General features: G+C 41.9%; 1 pseudogene; it reads right to left on the minus strand.

Annotated features, from left to right (window-relative positions):
- Nucleotides 1–6,794: 6,794 nt before the first annotated feature.
- On the minus strand, nucleotides 6,795–7,584 carry LOC147890082 (plastocyanin pseudogene; annotated as a pseudogene).
- Nucleotides 7,585–20,248: the final 12,664 nt, after the last annotated feature.

Consider the following 20,248-nt stretch of genomic DNA (forward strand, 5'->3'; position numbering starts at 1 on the left):
CGACTACTTTTCAGGTGATCCCTACCAAGCTAGATGCACGTGCCAATCCATTGATTTTGGGAAGGCCTTGGCTACACAAGGTGAAGGCTGTTCAAAAGTGGGATACTAGAGAATTGATTTTGTAGGAGGGAAATGATAAGAAGGTGCGCTACAACATCAGAAGCTACAAAAAGGAAGTTGTCAAGGAGGAGTCTTCAACATCAGAGAGTTCGAGCTCTGACTTAATCAATGAAGAAGAAGAGATAGGGTGTAGCTCTAAGGAAACCAGCTCAGAGGGCGAGGCGGAAGGAGTGGCTTTTGGTCTTTGTCTTGGTGCTAGGATGAGTCAAGAGGGAACAAGGTGGAGATGAGGAGAGAGGGCACAGTTAGAGAGCACACCACAAATGACTAACTGTACACTAGATTTCGTTGAAAAAATAGAATATATACAAACCCATTTAGGGTTAGGGTTATGGGATTTAACCCTTTCCTTTATAGCACTCTATAAGGTTAGTGCTATGCACATATGATCACATGATGGTGTTATGCACATGTGATCACATGATGTTGAGGTGAACTCTCAACACCTTCCCTCAAGATCAACATCATGAAGTAGGCCTTCCCTCAAGATGATGATTCTAGGGAATCGAAGAAGGACTGAGCATTCCATTCCATCACACCCCTTTAATGGGAATGTCCTTCCTCTACGTCAAACCAAGAGCTAGTCGGTGTTTCTCGAATAGCTCTTTACGAGTGGTTTGGTAAAGATGTCTGCAACATTCTCTTTGCTATCACAATGCTACAGTGTGATGTCACCAAGTAACACTCGTTCTCTGATGAAGTGCTCTCTGACATCAATGTGCTTTGTCCTGGAGTGATATACTGGATCTTGGCCAATGCTTGAGCTGATTGATTATCATAGTATATTGTTGTTGACTTTGACTCATCAAAGTAAGCTGTTTCTGACAATAGTCTTCTGAGCCATATAGCCTCACATGCACTTGTAGTGAGTGCTCTATATTCTACTTCAGTCGAAGACAAAGAAACAATTGGTTGTTTGTTTGACAACCATGATATAGCACCTTGACCAAGGAGAAATGTTGTCCCTGTGTTGATCTCTTGGTCTCATGATCTTTGGCATAGTCACTATCACAGTATCCCATGCAACCATGGATGACTTCCTCTATATTCTATCCCAAACTGTCTTGTACCTCTGATGTATCTCAAAACTCTTTTGGCTGCATTCCACTGAGACTGTTTTGGATTTGCCATAAATTGTGCTAGTGAGCTTACTGCATAACAAATATCTGGCCATGTGATTGTCAGATATACAAGAGATCCGATGAGTTGCATGTAGTATCTGTCATTGATTGTAGGCTTTTCTGAATCTTCAGTAAGTTTCAAACTCTGTTCCATGGGAGTGGTTGCAATCTTGCAATCTGCCATATGAAACTTCTTCAGGAGACTGTCAACACACTTGAGTTGACTCATGAATGTGCTATCTGAACCTCTCTAGAACTCAATTCCAAGACAATAGTGATAAGTCCAAGATCTTTCATGTCGAACTGTGCAGATAAGTCTTGTTTCAATTTTTTGATGAAGCTATCCTTGCTTCCTATCACAATCAGATCATCTATGTACAAAAGTGCAATAGTAATGTCTTCCCCTTGAACTTTGTAGTAGAAAGTATGATTTGCATTGGATTTCATGTATCCCAAATTAGCAAAATACTTGTCAATTCTGGTGTACCAACTTCTGGGTGCTTGCTTTAAGCCATAGAGACTTTTCTTGAGATGGCAAACCTTATTCTCCTTTCTTGGTTCAACATAACCTGCTGGTTGTTGCATGTAGACGTCCTCATCTAGATAACCATTGAGAAATGCATTCTTGACATCGAGTTGGTACACATTCCATTTGCTGAGTGTCGCTAGGGATATCAAGAACCGTATCAAATCCATCTTTGCTACTGGAGCATAAGTCTCATCATAGTCCTGACCATATTGTTGTGCAAATCCTTTTGCAACTAGTCTGGCTTTGTATCTTTGAATACTGCCATTTGGATTGTACTTCACTTTGTATACCCATTTGTTTGCTATGGCCTTCTTTCCTGGTGGAAGGTCGCATAATTCCCAAGTATTATTCTTATACAAAGCATCCATTTCTTCATTCATAGTAGTTTGCCATTTTGGCTTGTCTACTGCATCTTCGAAGTACACTAGCTCTTCTGTAGCCATGATGGTAGTCATAAGAGCATAATTGGTGGTTTCAACCTGAATTGCTTTACCTTTCTAAGTATATGTCAATCTAGCTAGAGGTTTTGCTTTCGCTAGTAGACCGTCTGAGCTACTGTGGCTTTGCTTAGGGTGTTGCTAGCAATTCTTGCTCTTCATCATCAACCTGTTCTATAGATGACTGTGAAGTCGATGCTTCTATCTCCTGTGTAGGTGAGGTTTTCCATTATGATTCCTCATCAAAGATTACATCTCTGGAGATAATGACCTTGCGGTTTATGGTATCATACAATTTGTATGCTTTGCTTTCTTCACTGTAGCCAACCATGACGCATTTGTATGACTTCGCATCCAATTTCCTGCAATGATCATCATGTATGTGGGCATATACTATGCAACCAAATATGTAGAGATGCCCAATGTGTGGCTTTTGTCCAATGAATGCTTCATAAGGAGTCATACCCTGTATCGGTTCGGTAGGAAGCTGATTAAGCAAGTAGTTTGTTGTAGCTATTGCTTCTGCCCAATACTGATTCGGAAGATGCTTTTCACTAAGCATTGCTCTAGCACTGTCTGCTAAAGTCCCATTCTTCCTTTCAGCTCTTGCATTCTGCTGAGGACTATCTACACATGTGAATTGTCTTCGTATGCTGTGACTTCTACAAAAGTTCATGAATGCTGAAGACATGTATTCACTCCTCTATCTGATCTCATGACCTTGATCTTTTTGCTTGTCTGGTTTTCTACTATGGCTTTGAATTCTTGAAATCTAGAAAACACTTCAAATTTCTCTTTCAGAAAGTAGACCCAACAATATCTACTATAGTTGTTGATGAAAGTCAAGTAGTAAAGTGAACCATTGATGTTGCAGGTCTGGGCATAACCCCATACATCTGTATGTATCAAATCAAGAATACCTCGTGCACGAGAGGTACTTCTAACAAAGTTGGTTCGCTTTTGTTTGCCAAAGCAGCATACTTTGCAAACTTTTTCAAGAAATTGTAGCTTCGGAATCCCAATTGCCATATTCTGATTCTGAGATCTAACAAGTACTTGAAGTTGACATGACTATATCTCTTGTGCCATTTTGTAGATAGTGGCATCTGTTGCGATTGAGCTGACATGGCATGCTTATCAAGTACTGTAGCTAGCATTCTGTATAAGTGTTCTTCCTTGACACCTTTTGCTACTAGCTGACATCTTTTGGATTTATCTTTGATAGTCCATTCATCACCGTCAAAGATGACTCAATAATTGTGTTCCATGATTTGACCTACTGACAAGAGGTTCTTACTGAGCTTCGGAACTTTTTAATGCTGAAAAACTCCTTTTCAGACATGGAAGAGGATGCCATGATGCAAATGAAACAAAATCCCAAATGCTAGTGCCTGCAAGAGAGAATCACACCAAATACCAGGGGCACCCAAATGTGTATGCCACAATAGAGTGAAATATCACCAAAACTCAAAGGTCAAAGCATCAAAAGATGCATCTGACTCATGTGCATATACTATGCATCCATATGAGCAAATCTGGCCCAAAAGAAAATGCCAATAAGTGCTAAATGACTCAAGCATAAACACCGTCCACTGGCATATGCATCAATAATATCTCATCCAAGAGAGCATAGCACTATTAGTGCATCACCTGCAATGTGTCAAAGCTGTCCCTCAGCTTAAAATAGCATTTATGTGCAAAGCATCCATAAAAAATAGCATCCCACAAGGCAATTTGGGTCTATCAGCGCATCTAATAAGGACCGTAATGCATCCATATTGGCCTATAAATCATCCACTGCAACCCAATGCATACCACGAATGAGCGCACATTGCTCAAACTGCAACCAGAGTGATCTGCATAAGGTATGCTCAAAAAATCATAGTCCCATGGTAATGACCGCTACTGAAAATAAAACCTGAGATGCCTCAAAACATGGGCGCCATTGCATAATCGGACTCAGCAAGAAAATCTGCAAATATCTCTCTTCTGCTAGAACTCCAAAATCCCAACCGATGAGTGAGAAATGGGAGTCAACACTTATCCACTGCCATGTGGCATAAATCTAAGGTTTCAAAACCTTAGAATGAAAAATGCATAACAAAGAGACGAAATCGAATACACAGAGATCTATAACTCTGAAAATCCTCCACCGAATCGAGTAAGAACTGATAGGTAGGGGTTTTTGGGCGTCCGGAACGCAATGGGACAGACGGTTGGAAACCGTGGTCTCAATCACTGGGTCCAACACACGGACTGAAAAACGTTTTTGGAAACAGAGCTGTTTGTAAACTCCACTGGAGTGCGAATGATGAGCAACATAGAAGTTTTAGGACCTCTTGAGTCCACCGGAACTGACAGATCTGCAAATGGTTACTCCGAACTTGAGTTTCAACACCCGGGCAAAAAATGCAGAAAATGACACAGTGAGTCAGAAATCCAATGAAATGATCCCAGATTCAAGAATGAAGGTGTTTCCAAGCTCCGGAAGTGAAGTGGACACCAAAAGCAAGCAATAGTTGCCTCTACAAGTCAATACGGAGTCTCTGTCATCGAACGGAACAAGGAAAAGCTCAAAAAACGACTTTTTCTTTGAAAACTCTTAACAGGCTCTCAAAACCACTTCGCAAAACCAAAGTGACTTTTCCAAAGGTTCCTCCAAGGTCTCTGCACACTCGGATCCAAGTAAAGTCACCCACAAAGCTTCCCATAGAGCTTCTCCTTCCTCCCACAGAGCTGCTGACCTTCAAGCATTCACGCATGCTCAGCTAGATCACCCAGGCTCTGATACCAGTTGAGAGTGCTCTCAACGGAAGCAAGAACAGAAGAAGGGGAGAGAGAGAGATAGAGAGCCACACAAGTTTTGGTGGGTGCAAAACCACCCTAATCTTCTTTTTCATTCATTTATATATGTGTTTGAGTATTGTACATAACCGGGGTAAAGGCACAGTGACCTTTAACCCCCACACATCAGAATCTATTGCGATTCCATCCAAGATGCAAATCAGCTGACTATTGTAGTGCTTGAAGCCACTCGTCGAGACTATGCAGAGCGTGGGTGTTGTTTATGCTAGGTAGGTTGATGGAGAGCTTTGCTGCAAGCGTTGCTAAAGGTTGGGCCTCAGAGGATAAGCTTTTCATGTAGGAAAGCTTAGACGTGTGCTCTATGGCCTTTGAGGATGTAGGAGATTGCAGTCAGCATAGTTGGAGCTTATTGCTACTGTCGATGGTGCGTTTGGAGCTGGAGAGGCTTGTTGGGTTGTCGTTGTAGAGTCCGCCAGGGAGTCACATTAGAGCTAGCTTAGCGGTTGACTAGTTGCTTGGAGAGCCAATGTAGAGGCTCTATTGGAGAGCTGTTGGCAGCTGCATTGATAGGTAGCTAGATTTGAGGACCCGCGTTAGCGTTGCATTGGCTGCATAGACTAGTTGTCGCAGAGCTATTCGTTGGAGCTGCCTAAGAGCTATTCGTGTGGGTTTCAAAGGAGGCGGCTAAGCTTGCAGGAGGTTGTGGGAGCTATTGGGCTTTCACTACCCTTGAGGCTATCGAGGTTGCCAATGCACTTACAACGAGAGACGTTGTGAGCCTTTCAGTGGATTGCAGGCTCCGAATTTGCAGAAGGAAGGCAACCTGAAGCTCTTACAATCCATGGGTGTGATACTTTAATTGGCTCCAAGGAGAGTGAGAGTTAAGTGCACTAATGGCTTAGAGACTAGTTAAGTGTCATTTCATCTCTTTTTCTCACTACCTCCTTTGTTGGGCAGGCCTTATGAATGACAAAAGGTATTCATTTCTTTCACTTATTTCTTTGTTAAAATAGGAAATTTAAATGTGAGTTCACATGGGAGAATTTAGGACTTAGGTAACCTAAAGACTTCTTGATTTAGGGAGTTCTTTGCATTACAATGTAAGAAATTTGCAACATGAATACTTCGTGCCTGTGTCATTGTCTTTGCCCATAAGGTTACTTAAGTTGATTAATCTATTCATGTGTGAAGTTAACTCAATACTTCTCATCTATTTGTGGTTAAGTTTGTAAGAAAATCCAAACATGTAGCATATAGCTCAAGCATGAAAAGATATATCTAATGTTGAAGTATACTTTCTTATCTATTATACAAGTCCTACGTAGTCGGGAAGGCCAAAACCGTCACACTCAAGAGTCAAAATGTTTTCGTTTTTTGAAGATTCATTTCTCTTGATTCGAGGTTATAATAAGCACTTCAGTCGCGAAACACTGAACAGAGAAAGTCTACTTCAGGTACTTCACAGGAAATACGATCCTTTTTCGAATAGAGTGTCCATCATCACTTCAAGTAGTTACCTCACTATGCGTTATCGCAAAACACTCCCCGCCAAAATGCTCTAAGCGAATCCCAAAAGGACTACCATACCACTTAAACTTCTAAGAAACGACCTGTCTCACAAACAACAGCTAATGATCATGAGATTCTTAGCACGAAGACAGGGATACACGCAGGAGTGAGGAGACAAACAACATCATAACAGAGACCATGTGGAAGGCAGAATAGGTAACAAAGACACACATGGGAGTATAAGGTGGGATGACAGTAGCTTCCGAGATTCCGTTAAGCTGAAACTAAGGAATATATTTCCAATTTCTATGGATAGTACCTCAGTGAGGAGTGCAGACAAGGAGTTAAAGGTGGATGAAATTCCACTTAATTCATCCTCGGACGTAGCCTCGTTAGACGTCAATTGTGACTGGATTCGAACAGAGCAAAACCTTGGTCTGCTCACTTCACCAGTACTGTACCTTTCATGTTGGCAGACTTATGAGGCGTGCAGTAGAACGTGTAGGATCCAGGAGTAGAGATCTTCGCCGTGAAAGTGTTCTCATCCTCAGTCAACAAATCGTTCTCACCCATAGACGAGGCAGCGAGCTCCTGAACGACAGACGGGGCGGCGCCAGAGGGGACGTCGAAGACGACGTTGTGGCCGGTCTCGCCGACGAGGGTGAAGACGATGGGCTCGCCAGCGGCGACGGTGATGGAGCTGGGGGAGAATTTGAAGCTACCCACTTCATCGCCAACTTCGACGGTGGCGGCGAAGGAGGGGGGGGAGGCGAGGAGGAAGGAGGCGGTGGAGGCGATGAGGGCGAGGGAGGAGGCTTTGTGGGCGAAGTCAGGGAGGGAGGCAGAGAAGGAGAGAGCTGGGGAGCGAAGGGGAGAGATGGAAGAGGTGGAGATGGTGGAGAGTTTCAAGGAGGAAGAAGACTCACAGGCACGAAGCCCGGAGAACGTAGAAGGCATAGACAGTGCAGACATGGTCATGGAAGCCATAGCTGCAAAGCTTGCACGCTAGCCTTGGCCGATTCTCGATGAAGATGATAATAACAATTGCAATGTATTGCACTTTGTGATTTCTTATCCATATCTACCTTCCCCCCTTCCCATTGGTTCCTCATATCTTTGCTCCCTTTCCACTACTCACCATGGATAGTCCTCCACACTTAAGGCTCCGTACACACTGCCACGTTCCCGCCCAGGCAAGCACTATGTGGTTTGCACACTCGCCTGACACATGAAAGTACGTCAAGGGAGAATTAAGTTCAACGTGAGTGACTTTGCTCATATAGTTAAAGCATCCCGCCATTAGACCCCTATTAGATTGGCTCGTCGTGTCTTCAAAACTAGCATTCAGCACGAAATCCAGGTGGGTGGGGGGAGGTTGCCCAAGCTCATGGTGGTCGGCTCCCTTTTTGCGACTCTAAAATTATATAATGCCACATCGCAATCATGTACGTCTACACCCCTACCTACCCTCAGATGGACAGTCGTCGGTGTAAACGGCCTAAGGGCTTTATGCATTAGGGTGGAAGCTTTTGTGAATAGCCCATGGAATCCCAAGTTTACATGAAAATCCCTTAAGCACTGGTTCCACACCCAATGTTGCAAATGCTCACATGGATGCTAACTGGAGCGCAAAGTTTCTCTTGCGTACAATTGCCCCTACCCAAACAATGGGCACCACCCATAGGTCCAATCATGCATCGCCCCACCCAAAAGCTCTGTTGCAACTCCAACTCTTTTTAGTGTGCTTTATCCTAGTTGCTTGCCCACGTTGTCAGTGGATTTTTATCGACGAGCAATGAGTGTGGAAACACCTGTAGACCTGGCACCCACACCCCATCTTGGTTGCCTACCCACACTCTCAGTGGACTTTCATGGGCAAGCAACAAGTGTCTAAACACCCTAGCATCGAAGCTACCTTAAGACCACATGAAAAACCCAATGCCATCCCAAAATTCCATTGTTCATCACACTTGACCCTAAAGGAAATAAGTCAAACATAAATTTCTTCCATTTGCATTAGAAGATGTATAGTTGCAAATGTTGAACATGCCAAACCAAAATGTCTAGACTACCTAATGTAAAGAGAGATCACACTTTGCTTGAAATTGAATCCAAGTGTAAAGCCAATACTATATCAACAATCACACAAGATGGTATGATGTGTTCTTCACCTCCTCTTTTAAGTTTCTAGATAAATGCACACTATTCACATAAACTAATGTTGAGACTGTCATCTCCAGCATGGCCCTTATGGCTAGGGTTAAGGTTAGGGCTTGTATCATTTATCCCCTTTTGCTTTTTGTACTCTATGTACACTATTCACATAAACTAATGTTGGGATTTTCATCTCCAACGCCTTCCCTCATTCAACACTAGAGGATAGCCACATGAACATATAGATACTAGTGGTTATTTATTGACATCAGTGGATTATATTAAGGAATTCGAAGAGTAGCATCAAGAATTGTATAGTAAAAAAGTAGAATATCACAACTAGATAACTAGAATATGGATGAAATGGAAATTTTAAGGCTAGATTCTAATGCAGGCAATAGTGCAATGGAAATTTATACAAATAAAGATCATATACTCATTGCTAATTGTGAACTGGAACAAACCAGTGGGATAACAAACCCTTACACACATATGTCGATGGGGCCTCGGTGTGCAAAAGGTCTCAATGTGGGCGAGGGGGGCATGTGAGAATCTCAATGTTGGTGTGGGCTCAACAATCTTAGTCGCCCCTCCATAACAAGTGCTCTCTCCTTGGGTCCTAGTTGTCCTCTCATCCTCTATGCCAGACAATGGTGATATACAGCACAAACTAATTACATCTCACTAAGAGGCGTCTATCTCCATTGATGGTGGTGATGACTAAATCCCCCTAAACCTAACTCCCTCTCAGCCAGACGATGGTGATGTGTAGCAAAAACTAATTACATCTCACTAGGAGTCGTATGTCTCTATTGATGGTGATGACTAAATTCCCCTAACCCTAACTCCCTAGTATTTATATGAGTCAACAACACAAGCTACTACCCTGGTGAAAGCTAACTATAGAACAATGAGCTGCTCGAGAAGCATCTGAGATACATGGAACTAGATAGATCAAGAGGAGGATCTGACTCGGATGACCCATGAGATGACATAGGTACACATGAAAAATATAATTAAATAAGACCCTACATTATCATGTCTTTATGCCCTCTTAGAGAAGCCTACAACTCAAGCATACAAGGAGGAGGACACATGGTGGTTTGACTCCAAATTGAGAAGACACACGACTCTTGAGAAGGAATGGTTCTCTAACCCCAATTCCCAATAGGGATCCAAGAGAGAACATTGTGATGGGTGATGACACATCCCATAAAGTTGAAGGAATCAACAACATACCTTCATCATGCATTGATCCCCAAACTACTATTGACAAAAAAGTTCTCATTCATAATATGCCCTCTTAGAGAAGCCTACAACTCAAGCATAGAAGGATGAATGAAACATGTTGGTTTGACTCTAAAGTGGGCGATCACATAATTCCCAAGAATGAATGGTTTCATGGTCTTAATTCCCAATAGGAATCCAAGAGAGAACATTGTGATGGTGAGTGATGACACATCCCACAAAGTCGAAGGGATCAACAACATACCCTTGCACAGAGATACAAGCATTGGAGTTAGATTATGCCCATGAAATGGCACAAAACCTTATCTTTAATGTATATGGAAGTCATCTTCAACACACATTGATGCATATTGAAGGAGCTAGAGAGTCCCAAATCCAGAGTAGTTTAGGTTATTAAGATTGGATGCACGTTCGATCTTTCTTCTGTCATTTTGGTCTAGATAACCCTAGTGGCTCACCATTATAGTCAAGATACTTATTCAAATGTATTATGGCATAAGAGGCATGGTCACCTCAATTTCAAAAGCCTTTCTCCCTCAAAAAGATGGATGTGGTACAAGCTCAGTACAAGGGCATCCATAGATGTATTTGTTATAGATATCTATGCTCCACTCTCATGTAACTACGCGGGAACTAGCTAACTCTACTTGTAAGCCCCCCATATGAGGAGAAGGCATTTGAGTAGCTCGATTATCTGGTAGGTCCTGGTTTGGACACCAGATGGGGGCCATGTGTGGCCTGATGGCTGGACGGCTTTAGATAGAGTTGGCACACTGCCAACTAGGCTACATGCAAGTGCGGGAAGGCATCTTTTGACTGACCGCACTGAGGGTAGACAGAGCATTTCTCGAGGCAGCCCACTCTCGGGTTGTGGGGCCCATTTGGAGCCTCAGATGATCCCGGATGGCTGTGGGCCGATGGCTGTGGGCCGAACGGAGACCGTAGGTTCGACCATTTTGGGCAGACTGGGTCGGCCACCCAATTGAGCCTAACCGACTATGACTGGTGGCTATATAAGAGCAAGCCCATGAAGCCCATTTCATCACTAGCTACAGCAACCTTGATTCCTTTTAGCATTCAGCCTCTGTCTTCTACTATTTCCAGCATGCCATCGAAGCTTCTTTCACAGGAGCGCACGGCTGGGAGGCAGCACCATCTATTGTATCAATTCTATAGTAATCAAATTTTTGATTCTCCATACTATCTTGTTTTCTCTCTTGCGTACGAGATCCTGTTATCTGTTGAGCATAGACGTTGTATTATTTTCTTACACGGTATCAGAGCCTGGACTCTAGCAAGAAGATTTGGTAGTGTGTTTCTGTTTGCGAGCAGATTGTGAGAGATGGCCTAGCCCGCAAGACTGTGAATCCCATCTGGAAGTTCAAGATGAAGACCATCCTGAGCACATATGAGCTTTGGGACACTGCTACTGGGGTGGACGTGAGGCCGGTTCTGAGACCCAGCCAATGCAGGACAACAGATAGTACCAACTATGGATGAGATTCTCGCATGGACAAGAAGAAATGCAGATGCAGTGTGTTCTATTGTCTGCAGTGTTAGTGATTCCATCATGGCATTAATTCAACATGTCACCACAGTGGAGGAGGCATGGACGGTCTTGAAAAATTAGTACGAGACCATGAATCAGACGCAGATTCAGAATATGGAGACTCAACTCGCGAATGAAAAGTTGTCTGAGTCTGAAGCGGCAGAGAAGTTCATCACCAGGGTGAAGAATCTGCGTGATCAGATGACTGCAATTGGCATCACCATCACCAGCGAGAATCTAGCACGAAGGTGCGTACGGATTCTCCCACCAAAGTACGACGGTCTTGTTACAGCGCTGAATACGCAGAACAGAAATCCGCCCCTTAACTTTGAGGATTTCAGCGCGATGCTTCTAGAGGAGGAGATGCGTCAAAAGATGAGGACTGGAGAAGATTTGGCTTTCTGGACCGGATCAAAGAAAGGTAAGGGTAAGGACTCTGGTAACCCATCTTCTTCTGATGATAAAAAGCGAAAGAAGAAGATCAAGTGCTTCTATTGCAACAAGGCAGGGCACAAGCAGAATGAGTGCCGCAAGAAGATTGCAGATGAGAAGAACGGAGTGAAGAAAGAGTCCAGCAACAGTGCGCAGACAGTACCTATAGAGCTGTTCATAGCAATTGAGGAGATTTGCACGGAGGCAGTTCATGTACCTGCGGATGAACCTTGGATCATTGACAGTGGTGCATCGCGCCACATGACCAGTCGGAAGGATCGGTATACCTCTCTACATCCAGTAGGGAATGACATCATGGTAGCAGTCGACAATGATGCAAAATGTCCAGCAAAAGGAAAAGGTACGATTGCTCTCAAGTCAGATTGAGTTGTAAAACAGTTGTCCGATGTTCTTTATGTGCCAAATATCAAAAGGAACTTGTTGTCCGTTTCTGCGATCACGGATCGAGACCTCAAAGTTCAATTCGATAAGAATGGTGCACAAATCCTGGATCTTCAAGGAAAGGTCATTGGTAAAGGTACACGGCGCAATAACATTTATGAACTCTCAGCTTTCAGTGCTCGAGCGGATGTGAAGAACACTAAGCTGTGGCATGAGAGGTTTGGTCATCTAAACCTTAGTTCTTTGAAGGAGATGCATAAAAGTGGAATGATTGCAGACCTACCAGAAATTTCAGATCTGCCCGATGTATGTGAAGCTTGCATGATGGGCAAGCAGCATCGGTAGCCCTTTCCTAAAGAGGCCAGCAGGGCAAAGGCTCCTCTAGAGCTCGTTCACACGGACCTCTGTGGAAAGATGGAGACGGAAGCTTTGGGTGGTTCCTTCTACTTTATGACACTGATCGACGACTACAGTAGAAGGATATGGATATACTTCCTGAAGATGAAAGACAAGGCTTTCAGTAGGTTCAAGGAATGGCATGTAATGGTCGAGAAAGAATCGGGGAGGAAGGTGAAGAAGCTGAGATCAAACAAAGGTGGAGAGTTCACATCGACTCAATTCGAAAGTTACTGCAAAAGTCACGGAATCAAGAGGCAAAAACCCCTGCCACATACATCACAACAAAATGGAGTAGCAAAACGCAAGATGCGCGTCATCTACGAAATGGGCTGGAGTATGATGAAAGGGAAAGATTTGCCAAAGACTTTCTGGGCTGAAGCATGTAACACGGCAGTTTACATCCTCAATCATAGCTACACGAAGGCTGTGAACAGGATGACTCCACTACAAGCTTTCTCTGGTAAGAAACCTTCAACTGCACATTTTAGAGTTTTTGGATGTGATTGTTTTGTGCATGTCCCTGATGCTACCAAAACCAAATGGGAACCGAAGAGCTGAAACATCTGCATGCTTTGGAAAGCCTATGTCCTTGGTTTTCAGCATGCATCATACATGAATGATTAAAAATATACATCAGTGTGCTCCTAGCCTATTGGCATATCTCTGATGGGTCTGACACTTTGCGTGGGTATTAAACTTACTTATTTTAAGTCCCATACAAAGTATCATACCCATAGGATATTATTTGCATGGTTTGGAAAGCCTATTTCCCTGGAGGATGATCATTCCAATGGAAGAGGTTTTAAAAATCCTTGACATAACTGAATGGTATGTGGATACATATGGAATGGACTATGATAAGTGTCTAGGAGAGTTTAATTTGTTCACTAAAGCAAAATCGAATGGATTGGATTAGTCTTAGTAGGGTATTGAAATGCAAGAGGCTATGGATACTAAAGCAAATCCATGTATTGATGCTATGATAAAGACAACGAAAGGTGGATAGATATTGCTTAGAGCTACATTAATAAGCTAGGTTCAATGAAAAATCTTGGTTGAGAGGTAAAGCAAGGAACCACATTGGATAAATGTGGAGTTACTTGTATGGAAAATATAGTTAAAGGATGCAAAACTGTGCAATCAAACATACGAAACACAAAAGGTACAAAAAGATCAAGAAAAGACCAGATAACCCTGGGGAAGAATAAGAAAAAAGAGGATTAAGAGGAGACATAGATTGAATTTGAAAGCTTTGAATATCGGTATACCAATAATACCACCTCTTGACATGATGCCACTTGATGCTGAGGCCATTTCAAAGGTTGAGATGAAATTTATGGAAGGTGCACAAACCTTAGCATGGTGGCAAGCTTACTATCCTTTTGGATATGAAGCTACCTTTGAAATTGATGTCAAAAAGTGCTTGGCATTTTCAAAGGTTGAGATAGAATTTATGAAAGGTGCACAAACCTTAGTGTGGTGGCAAGCTTACTATCCTTTGTGGATATGAAACTAACTTTGAAATTGATGTCAAAAGGTGCTTTAAGGCAAGAGTGGGCTATGTGTAAAAGCCACGTAACAAAGCAGTGGTGGTAAAGTTAATGATGGACTTTTGTAAAGCCGCATTCCATGGACAAAACTGCTTATGGTGCCTTTTGATCAAAATAATAAATGCCTATTAAAAATTTTGAGAAAAGAGGACATTCCTTATGTGGACTACATTGTGATTTTTGGGAAACACTCAATGAAGGTAGTGAGGAGCCTTCAAGATATTCATACAGTCCTTGAACCTATAAAAGCTTTTCGCATGTACTATAACAATCTTACTTTTTAATGTTTTTCAATATTAGTCCTTTTTTGGAAGTTGTGACATGCACCTTTGGAATGAGTTCTAATTTTTTTTACTAATGTTCAATAGGTTTTGAACAGATGAAATCTTTAGGGACTATCCAAACTTGGAGCTAGTTTAGTGCTTGAGGATGGCAAACATTGTACATGCTAAAACCATGAGATAGTCCCTATACTTGGACCAACTAACACATGCAAGGAAGCAACAAGAAGCTTTTGGAAAGCCAAGATTCATATTTTTCCTTAATATATATGTTTATGTTTTTATTTAATCTTAGATGTCCTAATGCATCAAAAGGTCTAAATTACTTTATCATGTGAGATGATGATAGAAATTTATTGATCATTGTGAAGGAAATCAAGGACTAGCACACAAGTGGTATTGAAAAAGACCCAAGATCCATAGTATTTCGTAGGATTTGTATGTTCCTATCTTATGAGGCCTAGACAATTCGATGAATCTATTGGTTGACTCTAGAGTATTTGTGACTTGGACCAATGCTCTAGATTGGATCCAATTGTTCGAGAATAAGGAGATGCTGGACGTGTAGGATACAAGACCAAATGTTGAAACCATTCATCAACTTAGTCTTGATAGGCTCTACAAGGGAGTTGATGGTGCAATTCTTTGATAGCATTGATTTGCATCGCAATGCGTTATTTAGAGGGTTGTTGGATAAATGCCATTAATGCCCCACCTGTTAGCCCCCCATATGAGGAGCGGAGAGGGACCTCAAAGGGACTTGATACCTATAGGAGAATGGGTATGCATGTGCTATCGGGCATGTAAAGAGAAAGGTGGAAAGAAAGCCATGTAGGTAAAAGGTATGATGCCATGTGGCCAACAATAGATCGCCCACCTTATGTTTAGTTTAGGGAAGCCAAGAACTCTACTCTAGTCAATAGATGTGCTTCGTAGTAAGCCCACTATCTGGTCTAGCTATGGAGCTCTATCTGTAGCCCAGCCAAGTGTCAATTGGATGGAGCAGATATGCTTGATATGCTAATATGCTTAGTAGTAGGCCTATTGTCTAGGCTAGTCATGGAGCTCTATCTGTAGCCCAGCCAAGTGTCAATTGGATTGGAACAAAAGAATAGCAAGAGCATCAAAGGAGTGGGAGCTGCACAATATTTCCAATGTGTAGAAGCCTAATTATATAGGCCTATAAGTAGGAAAAGGCTTAACTGCAAGTCATCGACAGTGACATACCTACAAAAGAGGCAACCAATGGTTGTCTACCACATGGGAGATTGGCTAGAACCTACAACAAACCATAGGAAGCGATTGCCTACAATAATAGATTCAATAGGGTAGTTAAGAGCATAGATGGGCAAAAGGAAAGGCCAAATCAAGCAAGCAAAGGGCTAGACCTACTTGACAAACAATTAAAGTCATGTTGTAGGAAAGCTAGACTATGGTGCATAGAGGATCCATAGGAAGACTAGTAGTAGTAGACTCACCTAGAGTAGCCCATTGAAGTTTGACAAAGAGTCAACGGTGATCTAGGAGAGTCCTACCACAGTAGAGGTAGCAAACAAGTTTGAGCCTACTGTCGTACCTTGGTGTTTGTTTGTTGTAGGTGATGGAGTGAGTTGGCATTTGAAGTTCTAGCTATGGGATCTTAGAATTTGTTATTCCAATGCATACGGAATGGCTATAGCAAGCGATCCCTTTTTTATAACAACCTTCTATATGCTAAGTGTTCTACTTCCTAGGATTGAGAAATTTGCTCTTGCTTTGTGTGTATGCCTAGGGGAGTGAGGTCCCATGAAGATGTGATGTTGCTTGTCTCATCAGTGGAGATTAAGTTTAAGAGAAAGCATTCCTTCATATGAGGGTGGTGTGAATTTTGAGGTTAACAAACTAATTCTTGGGCTTGAGGTACATGGAATCAATCCACTTAGCTAGATGTATATACTTGAGGTGTTGAGTGAAACTAGGTTAGAACCTCTCATGTACATTTCTTCTTCTGTATGTTCTTTCGTTTCTTAACCCTCGAGTCAATGAGAGTGGATTGAGGTATGTGCCTCCACACATGAGCTTGTTTTGGTTTCAACCTAGTTGAAACCCCACAATGAGGGATAACAACATGCATTCTATGAGAAGTATGCAAGACTTTAACTAGAGTTTAGACTCGGTAGGGTTCAAGGAGATATAATGATTTCACAACATCATTGAAATATTTTGTCGAGGTAATTAAGATAGATTTCCTTAGTAATAGGAACACGAGTCATCCATGTATATGGCCATGAATGTGGTCACAGAATCTCAAAATCTTGTTGGGATAAATATGATCAAGGGCTTGCTCTAAGATGCATGTGTGCATCTAGGGGAGTCACATGTGTGTGTGTGTGTGTGTGTAGTAGAAGCACACCTAGTGCTATGAGGTGTCAGACCATGACATAAGTGATGATGTAAGTGCAAAGGCCCCCACATGGGAGGTTCCTTTGATTTACTCAATTCTTATGATATATGGGCTGATTTCCACTAATGTAGGGGAGGTGCCTATGATCTAGGACACCTTCCTCTCCACTCTATATAAGGGAGGTTCTCCCTTCGTTTCAATACACTTAATTTTTCCCTCACTTGTGCTCTTCCTTTGCGTCATTATGCACCTCTTCTATCCCACTCACCTCTTCATTTGGTATCAGATCTTATAGGTTCCAAAGAATCCACTTTGAAAGTGCCACCTCATCATCTTCTCCACCACCTCCATTTTTGAAGCTCCCTCTTCCTTTCTCTTCAGAGTTTTGCTAAGCTCCATTCTCTTCATCCATTGTGCCATTTTCCAAACCCTCTGAACTAAAGCTTCTTCCCCCTAGGGTGCACGTTTGGCTCAAAGCATTTTTTGTGATGTTATCTCTGTCGCCCGTGTCGACCCAAACTTAGTGCATCAACTATTAGCAAAATTTTGCATCTACAAAGCAAATGATGACCTGCCCTTCAAGCACAAGTTAGGCAATGCCTAGAGCTTGCTACTGGTGAAATCTGATCCCATTTGGTCTAGTGGTTGCAGAGAATTTAGCAAAAGACCAGTCGGCATTGGTGTGACTCTCATAGGCAACATGGCGCACTTTTTTGCCCCTCCTCTATTGTGCATATTCTCTGATATAGGGACTTCATTCCAGCTCACAAAGCCCCAAATTTGAAGTTATGTGGAGTGAGATATCAAACCTCCAAGTTACTCTATTTTCTTGCCAGCACTTTTTACAGTTTTTGAAGTTTGATGCTAAAGTAAATGCTAAGTTGATGCTTGAGGTATGAAGTGGTGCTAAACTACAGTTCAGAGAATGCTCTTTTAGTTCAGTTGGCATTGATATCTTGTCAAAACGCCAATCTCTCAATGCTCTTCCAATGCTAAGCACTTGAAGAAGACTACAAGAAGGACAAAGTACAAGGTAAAGAAGACCGCGGCTAAGAAGCTTTGGGAGAAGACAGCTAGGTATGCATATGCTAAACAACTAGGCTTTTTTGAGTTTCTCTCTAGAAATCTACATTTATATGGTGAGGGATATTTCTTTATTCAGCAAGATTAGTCATTTTGTAAGAGAGTAAATAGTGCCTGATAAATGTAAGACCCTCTCATGGCTACCTTTAAAATTGACAAGTTCAATGGCCAAGGCTTTCACACTTGGCAAATGAAAATCAAGTTTGTGCTTATGAAAGAGAATTTGTGGGACTTGGTCAAGTCAGGGAATCAATCATCTCAAGAAGGTGAATCAACCACAACCAAAGGTAAAGGGAAGGCAAGTGACTCTTCTTCAACTACACCTACAGATGCTAAAAGGATAGAGAAAGCTTATGCAATAATTGCATTAGGTTTGGGAGATGATTATGTGCATCAAATTTTAGATTTAGATCCCCTTTTGAGGCATGGCATAAGTTAGATGTATTATTTGGTGCTAGCTCTCATACTTCTAAGTTGAATTTGAAAATTAAGTTCTTTGAACTTAAGGTGGATGGAGACAATGCTAGAGCTCATGTCAATACTTTGAGGAGTCTTATGACACAATTGGCCTCAATCAACTCTCCAGTTACTGAAGATGATGCTATGGCTATGCTCTTGAAGAGTATGCCTCAAGACTATGATTATTTTATGACTACTTTGAAGAATCTTCCCCAACCCACACTGGAGGGCATCATCAATGCTTTACAAGAGAAGGAAAGAAAGAACACTTTAAGAATGGGTAAAGTGCACACAGAAGCACTTGCAGTAAAGTTTTCATCAAAGAGCAAGTACAAGGCATGCAAGCATTGTGGAAAAAACAATCATCTTGAGAAGGATTGTTACAAAATATACCCTTGCACCTACTATGGCAAGAACAATCATTCAGAGAATTTTTGCAATGAGAAGAAGAAAAACGACAAATCTAGTTGAAGAGAGAACTCCATCAACAAATGAAGAATCAAACTTTGTGGTAGAAGATAAAGACTATGCCTTTTAAGCACTTTGTCTTTTGAAAATTTATCATCACTTGGTCAATTTTGAGGTTCTCTGCCTAGAGTAGTACTCCAAAAAGAATGTTATGTGTTTTGTCTTTTGTAAATCACCTTTGGTCACCATATGATGTAGGCCATGTGATATATGTTTGGTCTATCCCATTTTTGTAAACCTTGACCCTTGGGCACCTTTGCTAGCATGAGATCCTAGCCATAGATTTATCCTTGACCACCATGAGATGGCATGAGAAACTATGTGACTAGATGTATCCTTGACATAGCAAGAGGCAAACCCTTGAGAGGGGGTATGTTGGGATAAATATGATCAAGGGCTTGCTCTAAGGTGCATGTGTTCATCTAGGGGAGTCACATGTGTGTGTGTGTGTAGTAGAAGCACACCTAGTGCTATGAGGTGTCAGACCATGACATAAGTGATTATGTAAGTGCAAAGGCCCCCACATGGGAGGTTCTTTTGATTTAGCCAGTTCCTATGATGTAGGGGCTGATTTCCACTAATGTAGGGGGGTGCCTATGATCTAGGACACCTTCCTCTCCACTCTATATAAGGGAGGTTCTCCCTTCATTTCAATACACTTGATTTTGCCTTCACTTGTGCTCTTCCTTTGTGTGATTATGCACCTCTTCTATCCCACTCACCTCTTCAAATATTTCTACCATAAATGTTAAAAATGTCAATTTGTTAGATTGAATGAGATGCCTCAACTGCTAGCCACTCGAAGCCAAGTGATTTGCTAACTTAGGGATCAGTTTAATGACTCCCAAATTGATTGACTATACAATAGCCACACTTGCAAGATGCAATGACTTAGAAGTATAGTCAAATCACTCCTACAAAATGCTCAATAATATTGACAAAATTCATCAAGATGCTATCAGACCCTCATGCCTTTTCTTTTGCCATTGGCTACACAACAAACCACAATTCATTTTTTAGTGAATGGTAATTGTGTCTTCATGGCTTCTTACGAGGACACAAGGGTAATGTGGGTCTAGGAATCGCCCAATCCTTTGGTCATAATCTATAGATTGGGGAGGCCAAGTACCTACTATTGAAGAAAGATGTATGACATAATGCCCACAATTGCCTCATCACTAGTGACCTCTTTACCTGATTCATCATGAATTGCTACAATATCTTCCTTGAGCTTTTTCCCCTTACATGGTTAAAGAAGAACTTTGAAGGCATGTCACCATAACCTAACCATGCTAATGTTGAAAAATTCTTGACACGGC

Source organism: Dipteris shenzhenensis, chromosome 19 (assembly GCF_047967505.1).
Source record: "Dipteris shenzhenensis isolate YYH24624 ecotype China chromosome 19, Dip_SZ_1.0, whole genome shotgun sequence".
Taxonomy (NCBI): Eukaryota; Viridiplantae; Streptophyta; class Polypodiopsida; order Gleicheniales; family Dipteridaceae; genus Dipteris; species Dipteris shenzhenensis.